Below are 13,961 nucleotides of genomic sequence, written 5' to 3'. Positions count from 1 at the left end.
CATATAATCTGAAAATCAGAAACGTGAGCCTCGTTGAACTATTAGGCTAACACGTTATACGACTTTACATACACCTGGCGCCATCTCATATCAAACTCAGCAGACAGTTGTACAAATAGTTGTTTAGGTAGTATCCCTTAACAAAACCGCACATAGCCATTTGGTTGCTACACATCTTAATTAATATATCAGGCACATAACCTAATATAGTCTGGGCTAATGTATTGACAATGTGAATCCACTGCTATTGTGCGATCTCGATTTGGTTAACGCAATATGTGTTAGATAGGGATATGTGTAAACGAGAATATTGAGTAGGTACACAATGGGGCAATTATATTAATATTGGCTATGATGAATGACACCTATGAAATTTAAGATTTGATAACTCTGTTTAGATTAAAATTTTGTTTGATAATAATAGTAAAGCTACTTTAATTCCATACTGTTAAAAAAAATGTTATGTTTAAATGTTAGTTTTGTTATTATATACACTTAGTGTTCGTTAGTTTTTGTTATTTGCGTCTTTAAACTTTCATATGGATACTCCATTCAATTCTCCCCAGAAACCTTACCTAGGTCATCAGCCAGCTGTTGTGGTCTTCCCACGTTTCTTAATCCTGGAGATCCCCTCCAGCCTCCTCTCCATTTCGTTTGATATGTGCGTTAAATTAAGCAATGGTCCAGCAGGTAATCGAAAAGCAAGGGACCACATGTGTGTGACAAAATACTTGTTTTTTATATGGTACTTGCTAAATACTTTATTCAGAGCTTTTGTGCTTTCCTCTATCTTTGTACTGTTAGGCACTTACTGTAGGGAATGCAATCCCGATCCCGCGAGATCTCGATCCATTTTTCAATATCAATCCCCGAGCATAATATGACGTGATCTCGTAGGATTAACGAGATTAAGTGGCAGTAGTATCAGAAAAGTTAATCTCTTCGATGAAAAAGCGTATCTCTGAGCGTCGAATAAATGTAGCGATTTTATATTTGAAATCCCTTTAATTATAAAGATGACTGGGACCAGATGAAAGGCGACGAAATTTCCCATTTGCCTAGCAAATATATTTATCGTATGGAAAAAATATCAAATATAATCAAACGATTATATCGTCAGATACCCTTTTTATCGCCTACAACCTGCCGGTAATGAGATTATCACCGCAACGGAAAACTAAGATGGATTGCTTTTAATGATTGCAGAGGATTTAATTTACGGGCTGTTTCTATAAAAACCAACACAACTCTTTAAAAGGAATTAGAAGAATACATGGCGATTGACAACAAAGGACGCTTTAGTTTATAAGCAGTGTTGGCCTTGTGGCTCCAGCGTGCGGCTCTCATTTTGAGGTCGTGGGTTCGATTCCTGGCTGTGCACCAATGGACTTTCTTTCTATGTGCGCATTTAACATTCGCTCGAACGGTGAAGGAAAACATCGTAAGGAAACCGGCTTGTCTTAGACCCAAAAAGTCGATGGCGTGTGTCAGGCACTGAGGCTGATCACCTACTTGCTTATTATATCATGAAACAGATACAGAAATCTGAGGCCCAGACCTAAAAAAGGTTGCAGCGCCACTGATTTATTTTTATTTATTTAGTTAATAAATAATAGGAATATTTAAAAATAAATATGTATAACAATAAATATTTTTGTTTAAATAATGTCGTATTTCTATTCGAAAACTACCCGAGATAGTAATTCTTAATGCCACGAGATCAGGAATTAGCGATCTCGACTAGAGATTGTATTCCCTAGCACTTAGTGGTTAGTATATAAACAGTACAAAAACAGTTGGCAATTGAGATTGGCAGCCCTGCAAGCCGCCTAATGAATGGATGGTGAGTGATAACATGCCAGATTAATGAAAAAAGGCTTAGTGGAAATACATAGGTTTTCCATTGGAATTACGAAACAAATCCGGCTCACGATTGATACAGGATGCCAGGGAACAACGTCTTAACGGGCTATTGTTGCGTGTTCGTGTAATCAAAGTAATTCTTCATCCTTTATATTTCCATCCTATGATCGGGGCTCAGTATTTTTAAATAATCCACTTTTGATATCTGCTTTATATTCAATGTCTCGTAGCATTTACGACTAGTAGTTTTTTTAAGGGATGTAAATTAAAAGTGAAGTGAAACTAAGTAGTAAAATACAATTTTAAGCAACATATCAAAATTTCATGTATTTTTCGCATTTCCATCAAAGGATTATTATTTTATATTGACGTTATTTTAACTGTCAATAATATTAATAAATTACATTCTTAATTAATTACAGTTTGTTTATTCTTTTGTCTCTTTCTGTTAAACTGTTTTCGCTGCAAGGAAAAGTACTGTCACAGCGTTATGTTCTACGGTATTCTACAGTGGGGTGCTGCTGCAGAGGTTCAATCCATATTTGTGCTGCAGAAGCGGGCTCTTCGGGGTATTTGTTGTGTTTTCTCAAGAGAGTCGATACGGAATAAGTTTAAAGGAATTAAATATTATGACACAATCTGGTCAATATATTCTTGAAGCCTTGATGTATGTACAAAGAAATATAAACGATTTTAAATCAAATTCTGACTTTCACCTGTATAATACTCGAATCAGAACTAATCTAAGCGTACGACCAACCAGGTTCCAGAAGATAAACTTCTTATATGGAAATTGTATTCGTTTTTAAAACAAACTCCCAAGTGAAATTAGAGAATTATCACTGAATAAATTCAAAACTCTCGTTAAACGTAAATTAATCAATAAAGCTTTTTATTAATTTGACGATTATTTAAATGTTCCTTATCCATGGATTAATTTGCTCCAGTTTATACAATTTGTATGACTCAAAACTTGGCGATTAAAAAGAGTGGCGGAGAGTTACTTGCCAGTTCTTCTTGCCCGCACTACGCCCTTGACTTGCGAACTGGTAGTTTACTACCTAAATAATTCAAAATCTTTTATGTTGACGTTCATAAGTGTACTTAGTTGCCTATATGAATAAAGTTATTTTGAGTTTGAGTTTGATTTTAAGAGATTATAATACTTTAGTTAAAACGGTGCACTTAAACTGATTTATTTCCTAATGAGGAAATAAATAGAATGAGGTAATCCTATATTCTATCCTCAAAGTAGCCCCTAGGTTTAACCTTAAGTCCCTCGACCCCTATGCTTCTTGCATTCCTGTCACGTTAGCAAAATGCTTGCGGCGGAAGGATGCCGACTGTGACACGAATCGAATTAGCCTATACATGTTTTCTCACGCGGCGTGACTTCCGTGTCACGCACGGCACTGATAAGCTCATGACATATGAAAAAGCTTTCATATCCTATATATTTTAACAACGTATTTATTGTTAAATAGATGCATCTGTGGCGTTCTGCGTACACTACACGTAATCTGTGGTGATTTGCCTCAATTTGGGAGGAAAATGTTGCCACCGGGAGTTATTTATTTCTTGTTGTGCGCGGTATATGTTTGCGTTATAAGAAGATATAGTGTTGAGGGCTTAATGTACGTAGTCTGTAGTCTCTTTCCACCATTATGGAACCCAAAACGTCTATCAAATAGCTTAAAAAGTTAAAGTTTATCGTGAACTTTGCTGTTTCATCAGTTTGTAATTGATGAACTTAATAAACTCTGTAGAGTTTCTACAAATTTTCTATTTCTCTAATCTATAGTTCGGTCAGATACATAGATATCTATGACTGATACAACAATAAAAGAAATCGACCCAAGAATAGAAAAAGCATGGAAGAGCTTAGAGAGCTCTTAGATAAATAAAAAACAAGTTCGGTATGTGAGCATGGTAATTGAAAGGAAGCTTTTCAATACTTGTGTACTACCCGCACTAACATATGGATCTCAATTCTCAAGCTTGGGTGCTCACTAAAGCGCAGCATAAAAATCTACATGCGTGTCAACGATGAAACTATGTATAACAAGGAAGAAAGAATAGATAAAATAAATAATACATAATAAAGAAAAATAGTTAAGGTAGCAGATGTAAATATAATTAGGTGGAAATGGGCTCGCCACAAAGCAGGAGGAAAAGAAAAGTAGAGTAAAAAAGTATTAAAATGGTGGGCACCAAGGTACAATAAACGCAAACGCAAAAAGGTAAGACAGGCGGCTGATCACCTACTTGCTTATTAGATCATGAAACAGATACAGAAATCTGAGGCCCAGACCTAAAGAATTGTTTTGCCACTGATGGGAGTGGTCAGCTGTCTACCGTAAATTCAGGCATTGTTGTAAGTGGAAGATATCTCTACCTAAACGTTTCAAACACGTTTATTGGTTTTAAGCGACCGGTTGGGAAGATATAATTTGGTAACTGATACAAGTTGATACCAGGTATCTGCGGAATTAAAAATCCTACGTGACCTGAAATATAAGTTCTAAGTTATATGGTAAAACCGTATTTATGAATTCATATCGAGAAATGTGTATCGTAGCTTCAATTAAGTGGATGAGCTACAGTAGAATATGGTCAGATAATTATATTTATAATTATTAATTATTGTTAATTTTTAGTGTAATCATATTAAGGCCGTTAGAACATATTTCGACTCCTATTTTCTCTTTGAGGTGTTGTGTAATTAAATACCTTACTTGCCTAGAACACTACGCAATATAACATTATGTAGGCGAAGCGTGGGTAAGTTATTTCCGTTTATAAACGCCTAAACACCTAAGACCGAATTAAGCTCATTTGGCTAGCAAATTAAAATGCACTTTAATGCAACGTAATAAGGACGAATTAATGTAATTTCAAGTCTGTTAGCATTTCCACGTTAAAGATGTCCTTCTCTGTGGATTATTAATTTGCCGAAAATTAAGCCAGGACTTGTTATATATACGCCATAGGAATTCCTTAATTTTTCTCTTAGAATAGATTTAAAATTTATTTTTAACATACGCGTAACAACCGTTTTGACAATCTTTATATATCTCTATATCCTAAATATAATGTACTCTATACAGTATAAACAATATTCTTAACATACATAGTAAAAATAGTATTTAGTTAGAACCTTAAGAGAATTATTATTTTAGATGCTTGCCATTTTGCAGAAGATTTAAAAAAGTCTTCCTAGAATAACGTCAGTTCAGCGGCGTGAACTTAAAGCGAGAATTCCATTAACAATGCTATTTGTAATTTGATTTGAACATCAAATAAGCTTATTATGCATTCTTGTAATCTGCGCTTCAGCTTTCAAATTCCCTGTAGTTGTCAGCAAAGAGCTTTTCACCTGAAGTAGTCTTTTGTTTTAGTCTATCCGAACGTCCGCAAAGCTTGGCGATACAGCTCCATTATTTTCATTGTCTGTTCAAATGAATATCAAGTAGAAGAATTCGAATCGTAAAAGGAACGATAAAACTTTGTTTCAAACTTTAAAATAATTAGCATACTAATGTACTTATTATATTTTGACTGGCTTACCGGCTTTGCACAGGCATCCGGGACCCGTAAAACTTAACAAATTATATACCAAATCTACCTCATGTATCATACTAGATATTAGTGAAAACTACAATAAACTCTGCAGTTTCTGACTTTATAGCAATCAGACATACAAATAGGCGCTGCGGAGGACGGATTTATATACATACAAAAATTTCAAGAGATTTTGGAGGAGTCTAATTACAATCACACCCACAGAAGATTAATGTATATATATATATATAAGTAAGACATATATTATGTAGGCATTATCACAGTTCTACAACTTTTCTTTAGAACTCAAACTACATATTATTATAAAGCAGCGTTCGTAAAGGGCCTGATCGACAGACGAGTAAGACCGCGGTTTTAAATACCGACGAACCTGGCTCGCGGCTCGTTGGTGCTGATCGATTAGCAAGCAAAACAGTCGCAAACATGTCTTGTTCCGAGTCTGAAGCCTTATGTTATCTCGCCATAGGATAAATTAATTTTATGTTTTTATTTTATTTTTGGTTTATTTTTTTATTTTTTTTATTTTTAATGAATTGTTTTCTTAATATCGGTTATATCCGAGTTTGGTTCATATTTTTTTGCAATATCCACGAGTTTATTATATGCTGCAAGCCTATTTGCTTTGTTTTTATACTCGCTTGATTTAGTTTGCCATAAACAGGGACAGTCTCGAAAGACATTTATAAATTGTATCATAAAATCGTGGCTGCAAGTACGTAGATCCATTATTGACACGGACTGCGCACGCGAAGTTTGTAGTAGGTACACAGCTCTTCTGGCGTACATCCGTCCTCTAGCGCTGTCGCCGAAAAGTGACGGCTCGGCTCGCCGGCCGTGATCGACACGCGGTTTTGCATGGCGAGCCGAGTAAAAAATATAACACGACGACGAGCCGCGAGCCAGGCTCGGCGGTATTTAAAACCGTGGTTTTGCAATGATACACCGGCGAGCTTTACCGACGAGCCATAAAACCGCGGTCTTACTCGTCCGTCGATCAGGCCCTTAAGAAACGTTTTCGTTCCGAGTTTCTCCTTAATACTTTGAATATCCACTACCACGGAAAAGTCTTTTAAAATTTTGAATTAATACGCTTATGACGCTCACACATAGTGACTTTATATTTATAAATGATTTTTTTAAATCGGTTTAGTACATTCAGAGGTTGGCTACAACCTCACTAACATTAGCTCTTAATAATTCGTATATCAGGGGTAGGCCGTTGATTATTTCCTGGATGGGACACTCTCCTAAAACAACATTTTAATTTTTAATTAGATTATATTAAAAAAGATTTACGTTGGCGCTTGGTATAGTACCTACCTACCGGTGACCCCATAGCTGGTGTTTTCCTCGCTCAACCAATAAGTATCGCAATTCAGCGAGGAAATTCTACCAGCGTTAAAGTTACACTGGCACAGAGACCTTTTTAATTTTTTTTTATTATTTTAATTACTTTTGTTATTACTATGAAGGTTAGGAAAATGTTAGATACTGTATATTGGATTTTTATTGCGTTACAAATCTTTATAATCCTAACATGTTGAAATATACACATAAAAACTTAAATAATCAAAAACAACAAATAACTTTGAAAACCTGACATTACGCTAAATAGACCAGATAAAATCTTTGAAACACCAGCATCAGTATTACGCATTCAGAATTATATCACGATAATAGCACGTTCAATGTATCCATTTGAAAATACTACGAAGCTGTAAAGTCGTACAGGTCTGGCTGCTCCCTATCTCGCTCACCGGTCTTGCCATAATATTACTATCTCTGTAATCCTGTACATCGAAAACACCAAGAGCTAGGCACTTCATATCAATAACTTGATTTATACTGTAGTGTCGTAAAGTATTTCTATCTCAAAAATTTATCCTCCACGAGTTGCAAATCTCTTCTTTTCTTCCCGGGCACTAGTTCTGTCAGATCTCTAACTCCATTCCCAGCCATCCAGCCAGAATACGTCACAGACAACGCCTTAACATTGAATGTAAAGCTTATTAAAATTTTAATATTTAAATGTTTAATGTTTTAGAAGTGAAAAAGGCAATCGTTTATGTTTAAATATTTTATGCAATCAAACACTCAACCAAATTGCTTATTATAGTGTCATATCAAAAGGCCTCTAAGCATGTCCATTACCAGCAGCGTGAAGTGGATGTTCAACCTCTCTTACACTAACTAACGACAGAATACCGATCGATAAGAATCGCAAGTTTCTTTCCACGATGTTTTATTGTGTCTTTCGTATCGTATAATTGGTTAGTCTACACTAATATTAACGTTTGTTCTTTTGTGGGCAAAAGAATACTAATAGTAGCGTCAAAAAGGCTATAATTTATAAAACGCTTAGGTTCAATTAACAAAGAATAAAAACTGGATCAACAACCTATAAAACTTCACTATTGGCATTGGTTCAGCGGTAACTTAACCTTGTGGCCCGACCTGCAATTCCCTGTAGTCGGATTTAACTCTATTCCCCCAGGCAATGTTATAAGCGCTATAGATTACCTATTGTTCTTGTTCGTTGTTTGATACCCGTTTTAAAATATTCCATATTTCATTTATTTGATTTTTACACATGTTTCATTGATTTACTCTAGAGTATGTCGGTAGTCAGTAATATCTACAGAAAAGTGTTTAGTTATACGTAATTACTTGCGCATTGACACGCGATGATTTGATAATTTTGTCCAATCATAATCCGACAATTCGTCTTTTGTTTTACATTCTCAACTCAGAACTTCACGGTCGTTTAATTTATATTAAAATGATTTAATTTTGCATTGTTTCAGATTTAAAATGACAACATAAGCAGACCGGTGAGTGCTAAGTTACTCTCACTGCTGTTTCATTTACTTGCTTGATACAGTGGTATCTAGAATGAATCTCTGGCGCTGCAGTTCATACCACCGCGCCTCTTATCGTAATATAATTATTAGTAGCATTAACATTTCTCTCCGTAGTTGCAACTATTGTTTGTCACTCCTTGTCTCTGTATTGGCCTATATACACTTGCCGCCTTTGTGTGTCGTTCTGACGTCTGACGTTAGACACCTTTGTCGTTTATTCTCTATGCGCCTATTACCTTTGACACTCTATGCACATTGTTTCATATTGAATTTCCACAGTTTGTGTTATTACGTTTGGTTACTGAAAGCTTTATCAAAATTTGTATCTGGGCATTATGTGGCCTGTCAGTTACAGAATATAGGATGGTGGTTATTGAATTCATATGGGTTTCCTTGCTCTTTCTCTATTACAAATTTTTCATTATTGTCGTGTACAATTGTTTTACGTTTCAAGTTCGATTTTTTATATATGTATATAATATCTCCTTATACCTTAAAGTAGTTTGTATTTCACTTCAAAAAAGAAGGGTTGTAAGAAAGAACAGAACTTCACAAGGAGTTATTAAAAACTGAAAAATATATTCATGCGTTCCTTGGAACATTATTCAAAAGAAAGTTTCTAACGAGGGTAGAAAAAATAATGATAGACCGCGTGATAATTATTACAAACGAGAGAAAGACTATCTACCTATGTAAAAGACGACAAAACTAAAATCATTAGAAAATCGTTCAATTTCGTTATGATATTATTCTTGTATGGTTGTTTATACATTATTCATACGATCAATAAAGTGCAGATAAAAACTAATCCAAGATATATATGCCTTCCGCAATAATAAATCCATACTTAATAAGGATCAGTTTCAAATTCTCATCGACCGGTCGCATCTGCGTCATTTCGTCGTCATTTATAAAGGTTTTATAATTCGTAACTTAACAACCCTTGAATCGAGCAAGTTTACTCACACCCAACATAATTTAATGCGGCGCTTTAAGCAATTTAAGGGTTTTCATTGAGGCATAGGCCGCGGCCACACTGCTTCAGATGTTGCCAACCGACCGATCAATACAAGGCCACCCCCACTCCCTCATACTTGACAGCACCCGACAACCCCTCTCACTGAGCAAATAAAAATGCGGTCCCTTGAAACTTTGAGATTTGCTCTTTAACTCTTTAATCTCTTACGTGGGTCAATTTCAACCAATTAATATCATGTTTTGTTTTTTTTTTGTATTTTTAATCCATGCTTTGGTGTTACGGGCCTCATGGACTAGCGGTCTTATTAAGTGTCCGCAAGGTGACCGCTAGAGTACCGGGTTCGATTCCCAGTCGGAGCGCAAGTTTATTTTCTATACATTTAAATGTATTCTCTGCCTTTGTACAGTACCGGGCCAGTGATTAAACCGTACATGGAGGACACGGTTGAATATATAAGGTAAGCAGTGAGGATGCTACCTGAATAAAATAAACTGTTAATATTTAAAATCATTAATTAAATTTAAGACCGTAAATAAAACTGCCATAGAAATAGTTATTCCAACTCGGTGTTATATTAAAAAATAGTGAGCTGAAAAAAATGTGATAGGTTTGGAAATTTTCTCGTCCCACGATTATTAGTCGTTCAGTTTCTCTTGGGTATGGACTGTTCGATGTTTCATCTGATCTGGGGTGTCTGTTGGTGCCTTTCTGTAGCCAAATTGGATTGGAAATAAAACAGCATATGCCGTTAAATACTGTAAAATGTTTTAGTTCATGAATGAAGTTTCTGTTACAATATAAAATATATTTTGTTAGAATTATTAAATGTTTAATTCAGTTTAATTTTGCTGCGCGTTTCATTTTAAGAGCATGATGTTCGAGTAGAATTCGTTTGATTTTAGGAAGCCTGATATCGACATGTTTAGTGATGTATGAAAATGTTTACTCACCAATAATAGAATTCATATATTCATTACTTATATATTTTTAGAATGAAGGTGATGATTTTTTATTTTAATATTTTATGCATAGCATTTAAATGGCGGCCCGTTTAGTTATAATAAAAAAATAATATTTCGCGTGCAAAAGACGTTATTGCTGTTAAAAAATATGTTATATATTATGACCCACCTTTGCATATGAAGACATTCTTAACTTCATAATTTCAAACTACCTGTTATAACTTCAATTATTTCAACAAAAACTAATTTATTACATTTACATAACTTGACACTAACTCGTCTTTATATTACATCCTTCTGCAGAAATAGAGAAAAGAGCAGGCACTTTTTATTAATAAGTGTGTTTACGGATCCATGGACAGCAACTGGGGTATGTGGGACTTGACTCACTCCAGGCACTCTGCTGATAGAGGACCGGACGAGCTTCCGCCCATAGTACCTTCGGCAAGGCTTACGCATTTTACCGGTACTAAAGAGTGGGCAATGAGAACATTGGAAGGCGAATCTAGTTCCTATAAAGGATTAAAATGTAACAAAAGTTACATTAGAATCTTACGCACTCGAATTAAATGCTATAAACATTTTATAACATTCACGAAACACAAAAGCATTTTGCATTGATGGATTTAAACTGGGGCTCGCATGCATTTGTAAATTAAAATGCAAGCTCACCGTTATTTTAAATCCCTTTATAACTTAATAATAACATTTTTCCATCATCAAACATATGGTCAAATGGGTCTCAAACAGCACGAATAATAATAGTCCTTACTGTCTTAGTAATAAAGTTCACGTTTATGGTATTTTAATTTAAGAACACGTGTTGCTTTAAAAATAGTATTTATGTAAATGGACCATTCTTTCTGATTTTTATACAATAGCTGTTCGAAAAAATATTGATTGTTAATATATCTGTTTCGCACTTCTTGTACTGGTTTCTTTTTGGAAAAGACAAAAATTACAATGGTGGTTTTTCAATAGTATAGCAATGAAGAGGTAATACATAAATTAATATATTAAGTAACTCGACACTCTTTAATATTGAAAGACCTTTACATAATTGCATGCTGTGCTACAAACTACAGGTGTATCAAAGATTGATAGAACGATGTAAGAGGGTGGTCCGATAAGTACTTAGCGTACAAAAATAATTGTTCAATTCGGCGACGAAATGGCACAATAATTCGACATAGTAGAGCCCTGCGATCATTTTGCCCATCTGCACCTTTCGAGTCCCAAAAAAACGGTGACTATCACCTTTCCGGCCGATGGACAGTCTTCCCCTTCTTTGGAGCACGTTCGCCGGGTGAAGTCAAAAACATCGGATACATCGCTATCGTTACAGAGCCCTGGAGCTGGGAATCTCACCTAGATGCGGTTCTCTAAAACACATTTTATCTTGCACCAACACTATGTTCCATAGATGCCCTCTGAGGTATTTCCGAACCAATAGACTAAGGTTTCTACCAAGAAATGAGCGTACCAATTAAAAACCCGGCAACGCACTTGCGAGTCTGGCAATGTGAGTGTCCATGGGCGGCGGTATCACTTAACATCAGGTGAGCCTCCTGCCTGTTTGCCCCGTTATATAAAAAATAAAAATACTTTCTTGCAGTCTTAATATCAAAAAAAATATACATACTCAGTCATGGCAAACATTCTTCTATAATATTTATTCAAAGAGTCTAAATAGTTTATCTGAATCAATTCTTCGCAGTCTCACGTTTCCATTGTTTGGGTGAGTACTAACTACTAACAAACTCGAATTTTAAATAAAACTTACATCATTCAACTGTTTCAGTAAGCATTCGAGATATTGTATGGTGATTATATCCGTTTAAGGCTAATTTATTTGATAACCAAATGTTGATTCTTCGATTGAGCCATAGTTGGAGTGTTGTGCTACTCTATTCCATACTTCATGCAAGCGAAATCTAAGGAGTTTATTATGAACTGACTTTTATTACAAACTAGCTGACCTGGCTAACTTCGTTCCGCCCTACAACCTTATATTGTATCGTTGTTACTTTAATTTAACTTATTTTAGGATTTCATTAATGTTAAGTATTACATTAATACAACTTTTTTGCAAATACAGAAATGTTTTATTGCTTGCCATTGCGAAAGAAGAATGGCAGTTTTACACATTAGGCATCTTCTCTCTAGCGTCAATATGGCGATACTGCATGTTAAGCATTTTCTGATATCCAACATCTTTTGATCAGGATCAAAGCATGGTTATGCATCTCCTCATTCACCTCAAGATCGGAATTTCTTGAACTGACTCGAATTCGACGTAAAATGATGCGTATTTTTGTCAACAGATGGCACCATATGGTTTTTGCATTCGTAAAATTAATTAATTTATTTATTGTTATTTGATAACTTATCCGATATTTTATTGCTTATTCTGCTATTCGGGACGGAAACAAATCCAACAAATCAAAAACCATGGCAATCGGTCCAGCCGTTCTCGAGTTATAAGTGTTGTAACAAACACGACTTTCTTTTATATATATAGATTAAAGATACATACAGTAACAGTCAGTAAAAACCTCATGATTTACAAATCAATCTGCTATATATATCTTTATATATATAATTCTTCTGTGAGTGTGTATGTCACTGAAATTCTCTCAAACGACTGGACCGATTTTGATGAAATTTTTTGTGTGTGTTCAAGGGGATCTGGGAATGGTTTAGATTCACAAATCAGCCCGCCAGATGGCGCTGCAGTCGGTACTTTCATACTTTGCTTTACTAATTGCTTGAAATATCATGCAGGACAACGTCTGTCGGGTCCACTAGTATATTAAATAACAGCAAAACATTCTATTAATATAAATTTTTTTATCATACAAGTTTCTGACCGTTTAAACCAGTGTTTCCCAACGTGAGGCCGCCGCGGTCTCTCAGGGAGGCATCAGAAAATATGCTCTATTTTTATAATGTTTTGAAAGTTTACTTACTGTGTTTTGTTAACAATCTCCTAGTGTTGTTGAAATTTAAGTGAACAATTCCATTTTTTATATTAAAAATTGTGTATGTTACGTATTTATTGTAAGCTAAGCTAAATGCCAGTAAAAAGTTGGAAAACACCTTCACTGAACTTAAACAATTATGTCATGCCATTCTCGTGTTTTAGATAAACAGCAATGCATTTATATATTTATTTTTATAGATACATAGATAATATATAATCTATGACCACAAGCAAATATGCATAAGATACTTTTCTTTCTTTAACAAACCAGCCCAACAGATGTCGCTGTCGTAAATTTGAGTTTAATTTAGTCTTGCCGTAATAGATGTCACTTGAAATAGAATGTCTCCATAAGTGAACTAGACTATTATGGCCGATTTACATTATCTTAAGGCCGATTTACATTATCTTAAGGCCGATTTACATTATCTTAAGGCCGATTTACATTATCTTAAGGCCGATTTACATTATCTTAAGGCCGATTTACATTATCTTAGTGTTTAGGAGAGTGCTTTAGGATAGTACTTTAGTTGAAACATGTAAACGCTACTTGCTTTAGTAAACTCTACGCTAAAGAACTTGCCTTTCAAGTTGTACTAAAGCACTCTCCTAAACACTAAGATAATGTAAATCGGCCTTTACTACTAGTTACACTTAACTAGTTAACTAGAATACAGACTATTACTCGTTCGTATCACAAGTTACAAGTATTGACATTATATACATAATAG

The 13,961-nt window shown here is 34.9% G+C and overlaps 1 protein-coding gene across 2 annotated transcripts in view; it reads left to right on the top strand.

Annotated features, from left to right (window-relative positions):
• Positions 1-13,961, top strand: part of LOC125062383 (amyloid beta A4 precursor protein-binding family B member 1-interacting protein) — a 66,435-nt gene that overhangs the window by 24,958 nt on the left and 27,516 nt on the right. The window contains exon 2 of one of the 2 annotated variants that reach the window (XM_047668268.1): positions 8,250-8,276. The exons of the other annotated variant lie outside the window; for it this stretch is intronic. The gene's annotated coding sequence lies outside the window, so the exon portion shown is untranslated. The remainder of the gene's footprint in view (positions 1-8,249; positions 8,277-13,961) is intronic. 2 annotated transcript variants of the gene reach the window in all.

Source organism: Pieris napi, chromosome Z (assembly GCF_905475465.1).
Source record: "Pieris napi chromosome Z, ilPieNapi1.2, whole genome shotgun sequence".
NCBI lineage: Eukaryota > Metazoa > Arthropoda > Insecta > Lepidoptera > Pieridae > Pieris > Pieris napi.
The sequence above is the reverse complement of the archived record's forward strand: the minus strand, read 5'-3'. Positions and strand labels throughout refer to the sequence as shown.